The sequence below is a fragment of the Rhineura floridana genome, chromosome 4 (genome assembly GCF_030035675.1).
Source record: "Rhineura floridana isolate rRhiFlo1 chromosome 4, rRhiFlo1.hap2, whole genome shotgun sequence".
Lineage (NCBI taxonomy): Eukaryota > Metazoa > Chordata > Lepidosauria > Squamata > Rhineuridae > Rhineura > Rhineura floridana.
The window spans coordinates 97,867,207-97,885,295 of NC_084483.1; the positions used below are offsets into that span (position 1 = coordinate 97,867,207).

General features: G+C 41.2%; 1 long non-coding RNA gene across 3 annotated transcripts in view; it reads right to left on the reverse strand.

The window, feature by feature from the left end:
• The window catches only part of LOC133383305 (uncharacterized), a 56,617-nt gene that overhangs the window by 18,809 nt on the left and 19,719 nt on the right, over nt 1-18,089 (reverse strand). For 2 of the 3 annotated variants that reach the window (XR_009762239.1, XR_009762237.1), the window contains 3 exons: nt 6,506-6,620; nt 5,862-6,084; nt 5,076-5,329 (listed from right to left, as the gene is read on the reverse strand). This is a non-coding gene — a long non-coding RNA (uncharacterized LOC133383305). Of the gene's footprint in view, nt 1-5,075; nt 5,330-5,861; nt 6,085-6,505; nt 6,621-18,089 lie in introns of those variants that run through there. The other variant, XR_009762238.1, reaches the window with a different exon arrangement.

Below are 18,089 nucleotides of genomic sequence, written 5' to 3' on the forward strand. Positions count from 1 at the left end.
AAGTAAGAGTAATTCTCCACTCTTCAGGGGTTCTCAAACTAATATATCAGTTCTGTTTGGGCCTCCCTAATTGTAATTAAGGATTTGTCCAGACAATCCTAATTGTTGAGCTTAGGCGCATAAACTTCCTGTAGTTTAGGTATGTGGTATGTCTCACTCTTAGCCCACAGTAGTCTCCTGCTGCTTTATTCAGTGCATAAGTATAAATGTTATCCTTGCCCATAAGCTGATTTCCCATACTCTCAGTTCATGCCACAGCTGCCTGCATGTGCTCAAGCAAAACAATGACAGACAGACATTTTATCTGATGGTGCTTGTCTTATCTCAGACCCAGGAGGGACAGATCAAAGTAGCAGGGAAGGAAGGTCACATATGCTTCTCGCATTTTTAAGATTCCCAGAGGAGAGATTCTACAGAAAAAGACAAATGCCCATTTGTCTAGTGCAGGAGTGTCCAAATGGCTGCCTTTTAGCTTCATTCAGTCTACAAGGTACCATTTTTGTCCTTTCAAACAATGATTTCACATCAAAAATGGTGTTTGGTAGTTCCTTAGTGAGAAGAAAAACATGGAGGCACAGTATCTTTCTACCAAAATGTAGCTGTGAAATATGTAGCCACAATACACTTTTCATAAACATTAGGGGGAAAAAAAATTTTAAGGGCAGGGAGTAGAGATGTGAAGGCCTGGAAAAATAATGGAAAAATTCAGAAAAAAGCTGGGTTTTTTCTGAACCCTTTTGTGTATGTTTTCCAAAAAATTGGAAAAATGAAAAAAAATGGAAAAATGGGTTATGGAATGTTTTATTTTAGCATGATGAATAAAATGTTTCATTGAATCTTGCCCCCCCCATTTTCTTTTCCTCAGTTCTTTTTATGGGAATGGATGCTTTATGTTTGCTTGATACTGTGGAGGACTAGCGGAGACATAAATAATTTTCTTTGTTATTAATGTTGATGGTTTCTTCTGGGTTTTTTAATTGTTTTTTGCTTGCTCCTCATAAACTGGCAAAATGAAACAGGTTCCTTACAGTTCAGGATCTTGTAGATCCACTTGTTACAAAAAAAGGGAAAAAAATTAAAAAAGGAAATTCAGTTTGTAATAATTGTTTGAATAAAATGTACTTTTAATATACCAAATGTGATAATTTTATGCCAGACCAACTTGTACATAATTAGATTTGATGTTCCTGAAGTAACAAAGTGACTTTCAATCTGTAAGAAGTGCTAATATTGCATTTTTTCATTTTTTTTCCAAAAAATTACCATTTGTTCTGGGGGGGAAAGGGGGGAAATGGGTTTTTTCTATGGCTTTGAAATTTCTGGAAATTTTACATCTCTAGCGGGGAGGGTCATGAACTTGTCAAGGATTATCAGTACCTCGGCACAGTCATTAACCAAAATGGAGACAATAGTCAAGAAATCAGAAGAAGGCTAGGACTGGGGAGGGCAGCTATGAGAGAACTAGAAAATCCTCAAATGCAAAGATGTATCACTGAACACTAAAATCAGGATCATTCAGACCATGGTATTCCCAATCTCTATGTATGGATGTGTTGGACAGTGAAAAAAGGGGGTAAGAGAAAAATCAACTCATTTGAAATGTGGTGTTGGAGGAGAGCTGTGTGCATACCATGGACCGCAAAAAAGACAAATAATTGGGTGTTAGAACAAATTAAACCAGAACTATCACTAGAAGCTAACTTTGGACACATCATGAGAAGACATGATTCACTAGAAAAGATAATAATGCTAGGAAAAATAGAAGGAAGTAGAAAAAGAGGAAGGCCAAACAAGAGATGGATTGATTCCATAAAGGAAGCCACAGACCTGAACTTACAAGATCTGAACAGGGTCGTTCATGACAGATGCTCTTGGAGGTCACTGATTCATAGGGTTGCCATAAGTTGTAATCAACTTGAAGGCACATAATAATGATAGGGGGGAGGGTAACAAGCAAACAAAGCTGCAACCTGCTGTTGCTGCTGCTGTACCATAACCACAGCCACAGCTTTCTCACTTATTGCCTACGTAACAGTTTGCATGCATGGATTCTGAACTTCCGTAACTGACATTGAGTTCCTAATGCATATTTAAATTCCTGTGCTGGGGTCAATAGCTAATTTCTTGGAGAACTGTAGGAAAGGATGGATGTACAACAATGCCTTGATTAATAACATTTGTTCAGAAGTCAGGGCAGAAACCCTCTTTGCTGGGTTTTAAATATTCAAAGTGATCATTGGGAAGTATACTTACATCCAAAAGCTAAATGTTTTCCCTCAGCTGAAGCAATCTAATAGGGGAATTCAGAGTATGTGCAAAGTTCTTTTATGTTGCTATTTACAATATAAATCTTAACAGAATTTTTACTATCCTACCCAGAGCCCTGTAAATAACCACTTTAAAACCTGCATCTCAGATAAATGCTGTTGATTCCTCAGACACACAATACAGGCACATTATATCAGTTTTTATTGTGTCTTTATTATTCAGCTGCGTGGAACTTGATCCTCAAGTAAACATTAGATTTTTTCCCTATAACTGTCCTCAGCAGAAGCAGTTTTAGCTACAATTAATTCAAAGTCTCTCCTCCAATCAAACGCTTTTCCCACCCCCCTTGAGTGATTATTTCTTAGGTGCTTTCTATAAAGGGGAAGGCAGTCAGAAACAGTCAGAATTCTGTATGTGTAGAAATCCCCATAGGACATAAAGAGAACCATGTCCATATCCTCTCCATCCATTGTGTGTGGACATGGAATGGGAGCTCTGTACGCACCTCTTGTATCTGCACCTAGCCTGGTCCCTCCGTTTCCTCTTGGAACATGAACTCCAGTTCAGAGATCATGTCCCTTGACTGATCATAATGGGGAGGGCTAAGTAGGATATGGGACATTTTGCCCTGTGGTTTTTCCTACATGCATAGGTGCTGCACCTACATGGGAAAGGATCAGGCCTTATATAAATAATCGAGGTGTGAGTGTGTGAATGTGAGAGATACTTTATATTGAACTAAATAATTGGTTCATCAAGTCCACTACTGTCTGCTGTATTTGACAGCAGTTCTGCAAGTCTCAGGATGGAATGTTTCCCTGATCCACTACAGCTGCTTGATATCCTTTTTCAATTTAAAATTCCAGGGATTGTATCTCAGACTTTTTGCATGCAAAGCATTATGATCACTTCCCATCAACATGATCCTTTGCACCTGCAATAGCTGTGGTGAGTCAAGCCATGCCTTTACTCCAGTATCCATTCTTTGACAAATGCTTGCTATATGTGGTATATTGTGTGGCGTTTATGTGGTGTAGTGGTTAGAGTATTGGATAGGACTGGGGAGACCTGGGTTCAAATCCCCATTTAGCCATGACGCTCACTGGGTGACTTTGAGTCACTAACTGTCAACCTAAGCAATCTCACAGGGTCATTTTGAGGATAAAATGTGGGGTAGGACCATGTATGTTGCCTTGAGGTCCTTGGAGGAAAAGTGAGATATTATGTAAATATGAATGAGCCTTGGTTACCCTGACTGATTACCTTTATCAGAAGAGAGATAGGGTCAATGCAACCCAGTTGGTTCTTCTTGACCTCTCAGTGGCTTTTGACACTATTGGCCATGGTGCCCTTCTGGAGCAACTCAAGGAGGTGGGAATCGGAGTTATTGTATTATAGTGGGTCTGTTCCTACCTGCAAAGTCATTACTAGAAAATAGTACTAGGAGACTGTTGCTCAGCCCCATGGCATTTGAGTTGTGCAGTTCTGCAAGGATCCATTCTGTCTTCTATGCTATTCAACATCTATATGAAACCATTGGAAGCTGGCATCCAGGGATTTGGAGCACAGTGCCATCAACATGCTGAGGACATGCAGCTCTCTCTCTCCATTCCATCGCTATCAGGACAGGCTGTGAAGGTGTTGGACTGGTGTTTGGAAGCAGTGATAGGCTGGATGGGAGCCAATAAACTGAGGCTGAATCCTGATAAGATGGAGTTGCTGTGGGTGAGTGGTTTCTGTGTCCAGGAATTAGATGCACAACCTGTTGTGGGAAGAGTTGTATTCTCCCTGAAGGAAGAGGTATGTAGTCTGGGAGTATTCCTGAATCCCAACTTGTCTCTGGAGTCTTAAGTGGTTTCAGTGGCTAGGAGTGCTTCACCAGCTATGGTGGTTCCTGTTTCTGAATAGCCTGACCTCAGTTGTCCATGTTCTGGTGACCTCCTGCACAGACTACTGTAATGTGTTCTACATAGGGCTGCCCTTGAAGACAGTTTGGAGGCTGCAGCTAGTGCAGAATGCATCTACTAGGTTGGTAATTGGGGCAGCCTGATGTGACCATGTATCACTGATCTTAAAGGCACTGCCAGGATGAATTCAATATGTTAGTACTAGCATATAAGGCCCGAGATAGCTTGGGACCCAAGTACCAAAAGAGCGCCTTCCTCAGTATCAACCATCTTGGGACCTACAATCACCAGAGGAGGCCCTGTTGGTCCTGCTGCCACTGCAGGCTGCCTGGTTGGTGGTGACCCATTACAGGGCTTTCTTAGTGCTGGTCCCCTGTTGGCAGAATGCCCCCTGGCAACCAATTTGAGCTACTATTAAAAGGCAGCAAATGGCCAGTTAGTTAGTTTATTATTATTTTTACCATTATGGGGCATGGATTTGGGATTTTCAGCCTCAGATACCAAAATGTCTTGGGCCATCTCTTCTTCACACTGTGGTATATGTAGTCCCTAGGTTAAGGGTATTTTCACAAGTGAAGAAAAGGGTTGTTTTAGTATGGTCTCCTAGGTATGTTTCAGCTGCAGAAATAGCAAAAGCCTTCCCTTCTACCTATAGATAACCTCCAAATTCACCCTACTTTCCAGCTAGATTTGGAGCTCTAAATGGCAGAAAGTGTTTTGACCTGAGCAACAAGAAAATCAGCTACAGTTCCTACAAGCAGGCTTCAATAGTCTTGCCCCTAGATTCCAAGAGGGTTACCTTGGGGAAAAAACTGGAAAATGCCAGAATAAGAGCAATATAAAAGTTGCCCATAGCTATTTATTGGCTGCCTGTGTCACCAGTGGGCCATTTCACGCACTGGAAAACAATCACATTGTGTTTTATTGTGTTAACATCAACGATTCTGTCCACATTTAGAGATGTACTTCACTTTATATCACAGAAGACTGAAAATCTGTTTCTATCAGTACTAGTGTACACTGTCTGAATCCTTTGATAAATTCTGATCTTGATCCCATCAAGAGGCCTTAATCCTGGTGTATAGATGGTTTGCGTAAGAGCTAGAAGTACCTTATCTGTCTTCCTTCTGCTTTTATTCAGTACACACAGGTAGCTAAAAAACCAAAAAAAGCAGACTGTGTAAGAACAACAAAGGACTGTTTTGCCACAGTCCTGGGTAGCAGAAGATGAAATTTTTAAGCTCAGAAATGAAGCCCTCCCCAAAAGCCCTCTGGGTTCTTCTGATCATGTGACACAGAACTCAAGCATTACTAGGCAGACATGAACTATTTCATGATCTCAGCAGGCCATTTAGTGCTGTGGCATCTACCCTTTGCAATTCACTCCCCTTAAATATTAGACAGGAACCATCTCTGTTATCTTTTTGGTGCCTATTGAAGACCTTCCTCTTTCAACAAGCCTTTTAAGAAAAGACCTTATCCCAGTCTGCATCTGTGTTGGATTTGTTTTTAGACTTTTTAAAAAAGATGTTTTAATACGTTTAAAGGTGTTTTTAACATGTTTTGTTTTAAATAATACAGCAGCAAGGTCACTATCTGGGATCAGTTCAAGGGAACACATCTTACCATCTTGAGACAGTTTCACAGGTGACTAGTCTGTTTCTGAACACAAATCAAAGTGCTTACCTTTAGATGTAATCCAAGTTGGGATCTGAAGGACTGCTGTATCACCCATTAACCTGCACTAAGACTCTCAATAGAAGCCCCTCTCGAGATGCTCCCAGCTTTTGAGGTAAGGCAGGTGACAACAAGAGGGCCTTCTTAGCTAGGATGCCACGTTTGTGGAGCAGTCATTCTTCAAGGAGGTTCATCTGGTGCTGACTGTGTTAGGTCCACTGAAGAACAGGACCTACATTTTAGAAAGAAATGTCCTTTCAAAACCAGTTGAATGCATTTTTATGCTCCCAGGCTTTTAAAAATGTAACTTAATTGCTTTTATTCTTCTGCTGTGAAGCTTTTATGCTCTTGGTTCTGTTGCTTTTATACATTAGATTTGTTAATTTTGGAAGGTCTTGTTTAATTATTAGTGTTTATATTGGCTGTTCTCCACTCACCCTAAGAGCAATATTCCTGAGGAGTAGGATATACTTTAAACACACACAGAGCCAGGAATGTGTAAAAGAGTATGCATATTAAGAAGTCCCATTTTTATGGATTAATAATTTTATATACATTTATGCCCTTAGGGTAAGGCATGCAAGCATCTTTATTAGACATACTCTGCTACCTGTAAACAAGACGTTTAGAAGAAACATGCTAGAATGCATTACCTTATTGCTTTTAGTAGAATTCAAAGTGCCTGGAAGTTACAGAGGAATTTGGTAGCTCAGTGAAGAAATAGAAGTAAAATGGACCACGTAACCCTTTGTGATTTGCTAGCACCACCTATTGGCAAAGAATAATATTAAAAGGGACTCGTTCTTAAAGTTTCATTTCCAAAATCTTATACCTGTACACGTTACAGATTTCATCCAGATCCACTCAGTCAGTCCATGTCTTATACCAGATCTGCTCAGCCAGTCAATTTAGGCTTTGAAACCTCTTCCCCAACCGCCTTTGAATTGTAGACAGTTACAAACTTGCTTTTATCATTGATTCCTGCAACTGAGTCAACCATATTTTGCTTCCCTTTTTAGCCCAGCCTCTCCACTTCCCTCCGTTTGTTTTGCCTGGCTGTGCCAAACTTTAGATTGCAAGCTGCTAGGAGCAGGAATCTGTCCTCTTGTACTCTGTAAAGAGTCATACAGGTCAATGGTACTATGTAATGTAATTTCCATACATATATTATTTTAAATATTAATATTTTATAATATATGTTTTTAAAATCACTGGAATGGCCATCGCCAGAAATTTTATGGAGAGAGTGTGGAAAAATACATTGAGAGGGACAGTTGTAACTCAGCTTGAAGCAGCAAAAATCTAAATGTCTGATGTGTTTCAAGGATCTTATAGCACAGTCCTATGCATGCTTACTCAGAAAAGATCCCAGTGTGTTCAATGGAGCTTACTCCCAGCTATATGTGTACAAGGCTGCAGCCAAAAAGAACAGCCCTACTGAGGTCAAGGGAAAGAATCCATGGCAGAAAATTTGCCACCACCTAAGCCTTGCAGGCTTATGCCAGCTGGTGCAGAAGACAGAGTGGTGCTCACCACTCCTAATTCCTTGGCTGTACTTCTTTTGCTTTCTCTTTTCTTACAAAAATGTTCTCTCCCATTGGGAGAGAAAATAACTATGGGCTGGCAGAATATTTCCCCTGTCCCTGAGGCATGCCTGGGGAATGAAGGGATTTTGGATCTGGCAGAACTTCCTCTATCACACTCCCAGAATGCTCCCTTTTTGCCCTTGCCATTCTCAGTGTTCTGAGAGTGGTTCATCACTGGTGGCAGAAGGGCAATAGCTTATTGGCAAAACATCTCCTTTGCATGTAGAAGGTCTCAGGATCGATCCTCAGCATCTCTAGGTAGGACTAAGTGAACCCTGTCTGAAACCCTGCTGCCAGTCAGTGTAGTGTAGACAGTAATGAGCTAGATGGACCGGGGCTCTGACTCAGTGTAAGGCCGCAGATTTCTGCCTTTCAGCACATCTCTTTCTCTCTCTCTCTCTCTCTCTCTCTCTCTCTCTCTCTCTCTCTCTCTCTCTGACAACAGGGAGAGTGGTCCACAGTATCAGTCTCGCAGCTGCTCTTTCTGGGAATTTAGGATTGCTCCCTAGATGTAATTGTATTTTTAAAAAGTCAGGGGCTCAAGTGCTCATTTAGTTACTAGATTCTAAGTGGCCAGTCCACTGAGCAATATTCCATTCCAATCCAAAGAGAGAGGTTAGACAGCATTATTAGTCACAACAATATGTTGCATTTAATAAACTCTAAACCACAATCTCATTAGTGGCTGTAATCCAGTTACTTAGCAGATAACAGAGAGTTTTTTTAACAGTTGGAGGAATGACAATGAAGAAATGAATATGTGCCAGCCTGAATTCCTTTCCACAAGTAGCATCTGAGAAGAAATAGGATTATCATAGGGAGAAAAGAATGAGGATAGACAAGCCAGAAATGCATGTGATACTAAAAAAATATTTTCCAGCTACACTTTACTCAGGATCTTAGAACTTTATATTACATTTTGCTGGTGATTTTTTAAATTTTAAATAAAGATTATAAATATATTAAACCACAAATGGGAGATTATCCAGCAGATAAAAGAGCAATCAATAATACTTTTAAAAATGCATAGAAAGTGCTTAAAAAACCTGAGGGAATGAAAAAGAGGTTTGTCTGGCACCTAGAAGAGAGAAATGTTAGTGCTAGGCAAGTTTCTGAGGAAACATCATGCTATAGTTGGGTGCCACAGCCTGTGCTTTTTAATTTGTTCATAATTGATCTAGAGTTAGGGGTGTGTACTGATGTAGCCAAGTTGTTGTTGTTATGTGATGATACCAAATTATTCAGGGTGGTTAAAACAAAAAGGGATTGCAAGGAACTCCAAAAGGATCTCTCCAAACTGGATAAATAGGCATTAAAATGGGAAATGCAATTCAGTGTAAGCAAGTATAAAGTCATGCACATTATGGCCAAAAAAAAAAAAAACCCAACACTAATTTCACATATATGCCCTGTGGTGACCAGGAATGAGACCTTAGGGTTGTGATAGATAGCTCAATGAAAATGTTGACCCAGTGAGGACAGCTGTGAAAAAAAAGGTGAGTTCCATTTTAGGGATCGTTAGGAAAGGGACTGAAAATAAAACCACCATTAAAACACCACTATACAAATCTATGGTGAGACCATACTTGGCATACTATGTACAGTTCTGGTTGCCTCTTCTCAAAAAGGATATTGTAGAGCTGGAAAGGGGCAACCAAAATGATCAAGGCGTTAGAGCAACTCACCTATGAGAAAAAGTTACAACATTTGGAACTTTTTAGTTTAGAAAAAAGTCAAGCAAGACGAGACTTGAGAAAGGGGTATAAAACTGTGCATGGTGTGGAGAAAGTGGACATAATGCTAGAACTTGCAGCCATCCAATGAAGCTGAGTGTTGGAAGATTCAGGACAGACAAATGAAAACACTCCTTCACACAGCGCATAGAATTCGCTCCCACAAGAGGCATTGATGGCCACCAGCTTTAAAAGAGGATTAGACAAATTCATGGAGGATAAAGCTATCAGTGGATACTAGCCACAATGGCTGCATTCTACCACCACTGCTGGAGGCACTTTGCCTCTAAATACCAGTCACTAGTAATCATGAGTGGGGAGAGTGCTGTTGCATTCATAGGCATCTGTTTGGCCACAGTGAAAACAAGATGAGCGTTTGGCTTATACAGCAGCGCTTTTCTTATATTCTTATCTAATGAATATGCTCACTGGGATTGAGAGGGATGGTTCGTCCCACTAATATTTTTTCTAAAAGTTGTTGTTTATACTTCTGAATATCTCTCAGCGTCCCTGCAGCATGCTGATACTTCCCTCATGGTTTTCAGTGGCCCCGTTTTTCCACATTTCTGCTGGCATTCAGCACTTGAGTTTGTTATTAGAGGGACTGATAATGTGATACCAAATATCAAACAGATGTATCTATGAAATGGACTAACATTATGAAGGTGGCTTCATTATTGTGGTATTTCTCATACTAGCAAATATACACAAGAGGGAGCTCTAGAACCAACAAGTTCTTCACTGAATCAAACTGTATTTTAAATCAGAACAAGCAAAATAACCATACTCATGTTTTGCCCAGGTGTAAAATGATATCACCAACACAGAATATATTATTTTTATTTATAATTAGATTTATATCCCACCTTTCCTCCAAGGAGCTCACAGTGGCATACAAACACAAATATTATTATCCTCCCAACAACCCTGTGTGGTAGGTTAGTCTGAGAAAGACAGTGAGTGGCCCAAGATCAGCTAGTGAGCTTCATGGCTGAGTGGGAATTTGAGCCCTGGTCTCTCAGGTCCCAGTTTGATGCTGTAACCACTACACCATGCTGGGTATCAATATATAAAATGAGAACAGCAGGAATGAGTGGTAGGGTATGGCTTGGGAAAGGTAGGTTGAAGATTATGTCACTGATTGGGTTGAGGAAAGGCCACCCCATGCAGCTATTCTGAAGCATATTTGTAACATTCTTGCTACTGTTTCTTTGTCTGAAGAGCTACAAGGCTGAAGTAAACTGGAGTAAAACTGATAATGAAATTACGTGCTAATGTTTACTAACTGTGGAGAACTAGCCTTTATTTAAATAAATTATATAAGAAAGCAATTGCATTTATTTCAAGTTACTTATAGCATATCTATTTATGTAAATTATTTAGTTGGTACTCAGATTCAGGAAACAAAAAGCACAGTTGAATGAACCTCTTAGGTGCAGGAAATAATGCATTTCAGAAAGGCGAGGGCACATATTTTAAATAAAGCTATTGTAATTCTAAATAGTGCAGGTTTCCAAGTGCTGATGTCTCCTATGATTTAGTTCTTTATTTTGTTATTTATTCATCTCCTTAAATATGCTATATCAAGGTAACTCAGGAAAGTGCAAATAAAGTAGTGCAGATGAGCAGAGCAATCCAAATTACAGGAAGCCAGTGTAAATTATGTGGGGGTAAATTATAGTGGTGTAATTTATCCCGGTTCCCAACTCTGTTCAGGAGCAGAGCTACTGCCAGATGAGCAGAGGGAAAACAACCCTTTAAAACAGAGTTACACATACACCACCCCTTTTGCTGGTGTAACTTTTGCTGGGTTGCTAGGCCATGTGACCAAGCTGAATGGAGTTGCTAATAGTGGTCTCCCCTACCCTGTCCTTCCCCTGCTATTCCTCTGGAACGCCCTTTTTCAGGACTTACCCTGGTCTCAGTTTAGCCAGTTTTGGATGAGCCCCAGCTGAGTTGGAATGGAGGACTTAGCTGGTGTATCTCTGGCTGAGCCAGGGTGAGGGACTTCACCCAGTTCAACCTTAGCTGAGTCCAGGCCCAGTCAGATATTCACTTATTCCAAACTCTGTTTATCCCATGAGATCTTGGATTTGGATTACTCCCTTAGTCAAGAAAATTAGCATAAGATTATTTTAGACCAGAAAGTTCTTAATGGTTCTTAACTGTTGGCAGAGCAATCCAAACTAGAGGAAGCCAGTGTAAATTATGCCAGAGTAAATAATGCCAGTGTAATTTACCCCTATTCCAAACTCCATTCAGGAGCGGAACTACTGCCAGCTGGCCTGGCCTGAGCCTGGCAGAGGGAAAACAAGCCTTTAAAATAGAGTTTGACTTATACCAAACTCCGCTGGGTTGCTAGGCCATGTGACCAAGCTGAGTGGAGTTTGGAATAAGGGGAAGTTTCCCCTTGCCCCATCCAACCCCCCCCCACCGCCCTCTGGGCACCCCTTTTTCAGGACTTGAGCTGGTTGAGCTCAGGCTGAGCTGGGATGAGAGACGTCAACAGGTGCAGCCCTGGCTGAGCCCAGGTTCAGCCAGAAATGTGCCTATGCCAAACTCCACTCAGCCTGGTGGATCTTGGGTTTGGATGGCTATCCCAGTCTGCATCTGTGTTGGAATTGCTTTTTAATATGTTCTTAAACCTTCTTTTTAAAATGTTTTTAATCTTAGATGTTTTGAAAGCTTTTTTTAAGTAATGTTTTGAAGGTGTTTTGTTTTAATGTATATTAAAGTCTATTTTTATGATGCTTTAAAGTGTTTTTAGTGCTTTTGTTTGACGCCCTGGGCTCCTACTGGGAGGAAGGGCAGGATATAATAATAATAATAATAATGTTCTCTATCTACAGTAATATTAGGATTTCTAGACCTAGGAAAAAAGAAACCAAATGCACAGTTATAAGATGGGGATACTTGGCTCAGCAATATAACATGTGAGATCTTGGAATTGTCATTGATCACAAGCTGAATATGAGCCACAGTGCAATGTGGCTGCAAAAAAGGCATATGCTATATTAGGCTGCATTAACAGAAGTATAGTTTCCAAATCACGTGAAGTATTAGTTCCCCTCTATTCAGCACTGGTTAGGCCTCATCTTGAATACTGCATCCAGTTCTGGTCTCTGCACTTCAAGAAGGATGCAGACAACCTGGAACAGGTTCAGAGAAGGGCAACAAGGATGATCAGGGGACTGGAAACCAAGCCCTATGAGGAGAGACTGAAAGAACTGGGCATGTTTAGCCTAGACAAGAGAAGTCTGAGGGGAGATATGATAGCACTCTTCAAGTATATGAAAGTTTGCCACACAGAGGAGGGCCGGGATCTCTTCTCGATCGTCCCAGAGTGCAGGACATGGAATAATAGGCTCAAGTTGCAGGAAGCTGGATTTCGACTGAACATCAGAAAAAAAACTTCCTCACTGTTAGAGCCATACAACAATGGAACCAATTACCTAGAGAGGTAGTGGGCTCTCCGACACTGGAGGCATTCAAGAGGCAGCTGGACAGCCATCTGTCAAGAATGCTTTGATTTGGATTGCTGCATTGAGCAGGGGGTTGGACTTGATGGCCTTATAGGCCCCTTTCAACTCTACTATTCTATGATTGTATGAATTATGCTATCAAAAATGCTTGCCTAACATTAGGACTTCTGAGAGATCAAACATAAGTTGGGTGAATAAGGTTTCATTTAGAAAGCATATATATGCTGGTTCTGATTCAACAAGGCTGGCTCTTCTATGTGCTTGGTTATTTTATATTTAACAATATTTTCTACCATTTTTCCTGGGACAAATGTTAAGCTAACTGGCCTGTAATTTCCAGGAACACCCCCCCCCCGATTCCATTTTAAAGACTGATGTTACATTGGCCACTTTCCAGCCCTCAGGTATAGAAGCAGATCTGAGGGAAACGTTTTTAACTGTGTTTTAATTATGTGTTTTAAAATGTGTGTAATGTCGCATTTGAGTTCTTTGAGACCTCGCGGATGGATTCCATTCTGACCCAGAGATTTGTCAGTTTTTGTTTTGTCTATTAAGCCTAGAACATCATCTTTCATCACCACTATTAAGAAATGATTGGATGTTTCAGTGTGTATTTTAAACACTTTAATGTGATCCATGTCTTCTTAACATACCTTAGAATGAAATTTATTAATTTGATTATTTTATTTATTTAAAAAATGTGTATACCACCTAATTGTTGAAACCTCATGGATAATGCTTGGAAGTTTTGACAATTATATATTAGTCTGGAATGATAATATTATCTGGATTAACCTCTGGAAACTAATTCTCACAGGCAAGGTCCCCTATTCCCCCTTGTTGGTGGTGGTGGTGGTGGTGTTTTTAGTACTGTTAAGATGCTTTGGATGGTCTAATCATGGTTTTTGCTAGTTTTGTCCTGGTCCTGCTTTATATTTAAGCCTTTTGATTGTATTTGTATTTTATCAAGTTTAATCTGTGAACCAATCAGAGGACATAAGTAAAGAAAACAAGGTTTCTCCCTATGCCTGCCTGCCTCTCATCATGTCCTAATTACATCCCTCATGGTGAAGTTGCTCTAAACATACTAGTAGTAAGAAAGTACTTTGCCATACTATCTTTCTATGATAAATTCAACCTTACAGTAGCTTACAGATAAAATCACATATAAACATTCACAGCTTGCACATTATTACCAGGATATTTAAAAAAAAATAACAATAAAGTAGAATTATAAAAACAGTATTTGTTGTGTTTGTACAAAAATGTGCATTTGTAATCATATATCAATGATTCAACTTAAAAATGCCTGCAGGAATAAAACCACACTTGGGAGGTTACTTAGAATCATAGAATAGTAGAGTTGGAAGGGGCCTACAAGGCCATCGAGTCCAATCCCCTGCTCAATGTAGCAATCCAAATCAAAGCATTCCCGACAGATGGCTGTCCAGCTGCCTCTTGAATGCCTCGTGTGGAAGAGCCCACTACCTCTCTAGGTAATTGGTTCCATTGTCGTATGGCTGTAACAGTTAGGAAGTTTTTTCTGATGTCCAGTCGAAATCTGGCTTCCTGCAACTTGAGCCCATTATTACGTGTCCTGCATTCTGGGATGATCGAGAAGAGATCCCGGCCCTCCTCTGTGTGGCAAACTTTCATGTACTTGAAGAGTGCTATCATATCTCCCCTCAGACTTCTCTTGTCTAGGTTAAACATGCCCAGTTCTTTCAGTCTCTCCTCATAGGGCTTGGTTTCCAGTCCCCTGATCATCTTTGTTGTCCTCCTCTGAACCCGTTCCAGTTTGTCTGCATCCTTCTTGAAGTGCGGAGACCAGAACTGGATGCAGTATTCAAGATGAGGCCTAACCAGTGCTGAAAAGAGGGGAACTAGTACTTCACATGATTTGGAAACTATACTTCTGTTAATGCAGCCTATTATAGCATTTGCCTTTTTTGCAGCCACATCACACTGTTGGCTCATATTCAGCTTGTGATCAACAACAATTCCAAGATCCTTCTCACATGTCGTACTGCTGAGCCAAGTATCCCCCATCTTATAACTCCGCATTTGGTTTCTTTTTCCTAAGTGTAGAACTTTGCATTTATCCCTGTTGAATTTCATTCTGTTGTTTTCAGCCCAATGCTCCAGCCTATCAAGATCCCTTTGGATGTTCTTTCTGTCTTCCACGGTATTAGCTATGCCCCCCAATTTTGTATCATCTGCAAATTTGATAAGCATGCTTTCTACGTCCTCATCCAAGTCATTAATAAAAATGTTAAAGAGCACTGGGCCCAGGACTGAGCCCTGTGGTACCCCACTCGTTACTTCTGCCCAGTTTGAGAAGGAACCATTGATAAGTACTCTTTGAGTAAAACTCTGGAGCCAACTGTGGATCCATCTAATAGTTGATCCATCCAGCCCACATTTAGCTAGCTTGCTAATCAGAATATCATGGGGCACTTTGTCAAAAGCTTTGCTGAAGTCAAGATATATTATGTCCACAGCATTCCCACAGTCTACAAGGAAGGTTAACCGATCAAAAAATGAGATGAGATTAGTTTGGCAGGATTTGTTCTTCATAAATCCATGTTGGCTCCTAGTAATCACTGCATTGCTTTCAAGGTGCTTACAGATTGACTGCTTTATAATCTGCTCTAGAATTTTTCCAGGGGTTGATGTTAGGCTGACTGGTCTGTAGTTCCCTGGTTCCTCCTTCTTGCCCTTTTTGAAGATAGGGACAACATTAGCTCTCCTCCAGTCATCCGGCACTTCACCGATCCTTCATGATTTTGCAAAGATAATAGAGAGCAGTTCTGAGAGTTCTTCAGCCAGTTCCTTCAATATTCTAGGATGCAGTTTATCGGGCCCTGCCGATTTGAACTCATTCAAAGTGATTAGGTATTCCTTGACCATTTGTCTATCAATCTCAAGGTCCAATCCTGACCCTTCTACTTCATGTTTCCCGGGAGGGTCATAGGCCCTTTTTTGGGAGAAGACTGAGCCAAAGTAGGAATTGAGCACTTCTGCCTTTTCTTTGTCATCTGTTATAATTTTGCCATCTTCATTGAGTAGCTGTGCCACCATTTCTTTTATCTGTCTTTTACTATGGACATACCCGAAGAAAGCTTTTTTGTTGCTTTTAGCATCCCTCGCTAGCCTCAGCTCATTCTCAGCTTTAGTCTTCCTGACACCATCCAGCAATTCCATGATACCTGCCTATACTCTTCCTTTGTCGCCTGGCCTTCTTTCCACTTCCTGTATGTGTCCTTTTTTGTTTTCAGGTCATCTCTAAGCTTTTTGTTAAGCCACATTGGCTTCTTCTGCTGTTTCCCCCCTTTTTTCCTTGTTGGAATTGATTGCCATTGCGCTTTTAGAATTTCCTTTTTTAGAAACTCCCACCCATCTTCAACTCCTTTTCTCCTTAGGGTGGCTTGCCATGGAACTGTACTTACAATTGTTCTGAGTTTATTGAAATCAGCTTTCCTGAAGTCCAGGGTGCACATATTTATTTAATTTGACTTTTTTTAATTTGACTTTTATATCGCCCATAGCAAAGCTCTCTGGGCGGTGTACATCAAATAAAAACACTTCACATATAATTTAAAAACCAACTGGTCATCAAGTATGGCTACTCTCAGCTTTTGCTTCTGTTAAAATCAAGAATTCAAGTATGGTGTGGTCACATTTCCCCAAAGTTCCCGTAACCGCTACTTGATCCACCAAATCATCTCTATTGGTTAGAATCAAGTCCAGGATAGCTGATCCTCTGGTTGCTTCCTCCACTTTCTGTTTGTTAATAATAATAATAATAATAAATTTAATTTCTTCGTCGCCTATCTGGCCAATGGCCACTCTAGGCGACTGACAAAATTATTAAAATACAATTAATAAAATACAGTAATACAATAAAAACAATAGATCTACAACAACAATATTAAAACTGGGTAGGAGGCATTACAATTATATCGATTAACCCTCCCCGGATACCCCGAAGGCCTGCTGAAAAAGCCAGGTCTTTAAGGCTTTCCGAAATACATTTAGGGAAAAGGCATGCTGGAGATCTTGTGGGAGGGAGTTCCAAAGAGTGGGGGCCGCCACTGAGAATGCCCTCTCTCTTGTACCCGCCAATCTGGCTGTTTTTGTTGGCGGGATTGAGAGAAGGCCCTGTGTGGCCGATCTTGTTGGGCGGCATAATTGGTGGCGTTGAAGGCGCTCCGTGAGATAAACTGGGCCGAAACCGTATAGGGATTTAATGGTCAATACCAACACCTTGAATTGGGCTCAGAAAACAACTGGAAGCCAGTGTAGGTCGAACAACACTGGTGTGATGTGATCTCGGTGGCGACTATTCGTAAGTAGTCGAGCCGCCGCATTTTGTATCAGTTGTAATTTCCGGACCGTTTTCAAGGGTAACCCCACGTAGAGCGCATTACAGTAGTCCAAACGAGAGGTGATCAGGGCGTGTACCACCAGTGGGAGCTGATGAACAGGAAGGTAGGGTTGCAGCCTTCGTATGAGGTGTAGTTGGTACCAGGCTGCCCGGCTCACTGCCGAAATCTGAGCCTCCATGGACAGCCCGGAATCAAGCACAACCCCAAGGCTGCGGACCTGGTCCTTTAGGGGTAAACTCACCCCGTTGAACTTCAGGTCAATGTCGCCCAACCTTCTCTTGTCCCCCACAAGTAGTACCTCAGTTTTATCAGGGTTCAACTTCAGCTTGTTCCTTCCCATCCATCCACTCACGGATTCCAGGCAGTTGGACAAGGTCTCCACAGCCAACTCTGGTGAAGATTTAAACGAGAGATAGAGCTGAGTGTCATCCGCATATTGATGACACTGCAGCCCAAATCTCCTGATGATTGCTCCCAGCGGCTTCATATAGATGTTAAATAGCATGGGAGAGAGGATAGAGCCCTGTGGCACACCACAATTGAGAGGCCAAGGGTCTGATACCTCCTCCCCCAACGCTACCTGTTGGTACCTGTCGGAGAGAAAGGAATGGAACCAGTGTAATACAGTGCCTCCAATTCCCAATCCCTCCAGGCAAAGCAGAAGGATACTGTGGTCGACAGTATCAAAAGCCGCTGAGAGATCGAGGAGGACAAGAAAGGTGAATTCTCCCCTATCTAATGCCCTCCTCAAATCATCAACCAGAGCGACCAAGGCTGTTTCAGTTCCGTGACCAGTCCTGAAACCCGATTGGTATGGATCCAAATAATCTGTTTCATCCAAGTGTGCTGACAGCTGGTTGGCCACCACTCGCTCAATGACCTTGCCCAGAAATGGTAGATTCGAAATTGGGCGGAAGTTATCTAACACTTGGGGATCCAAGGAGGGCTTCTTTAAGATGGGCTTTACAATTGCCTCCTTGAAGGCTGATGGCATCACACCCTCTTTCAAGGATGCGTTTACTACCGCTTTGATCCCCTCGCCCAATTT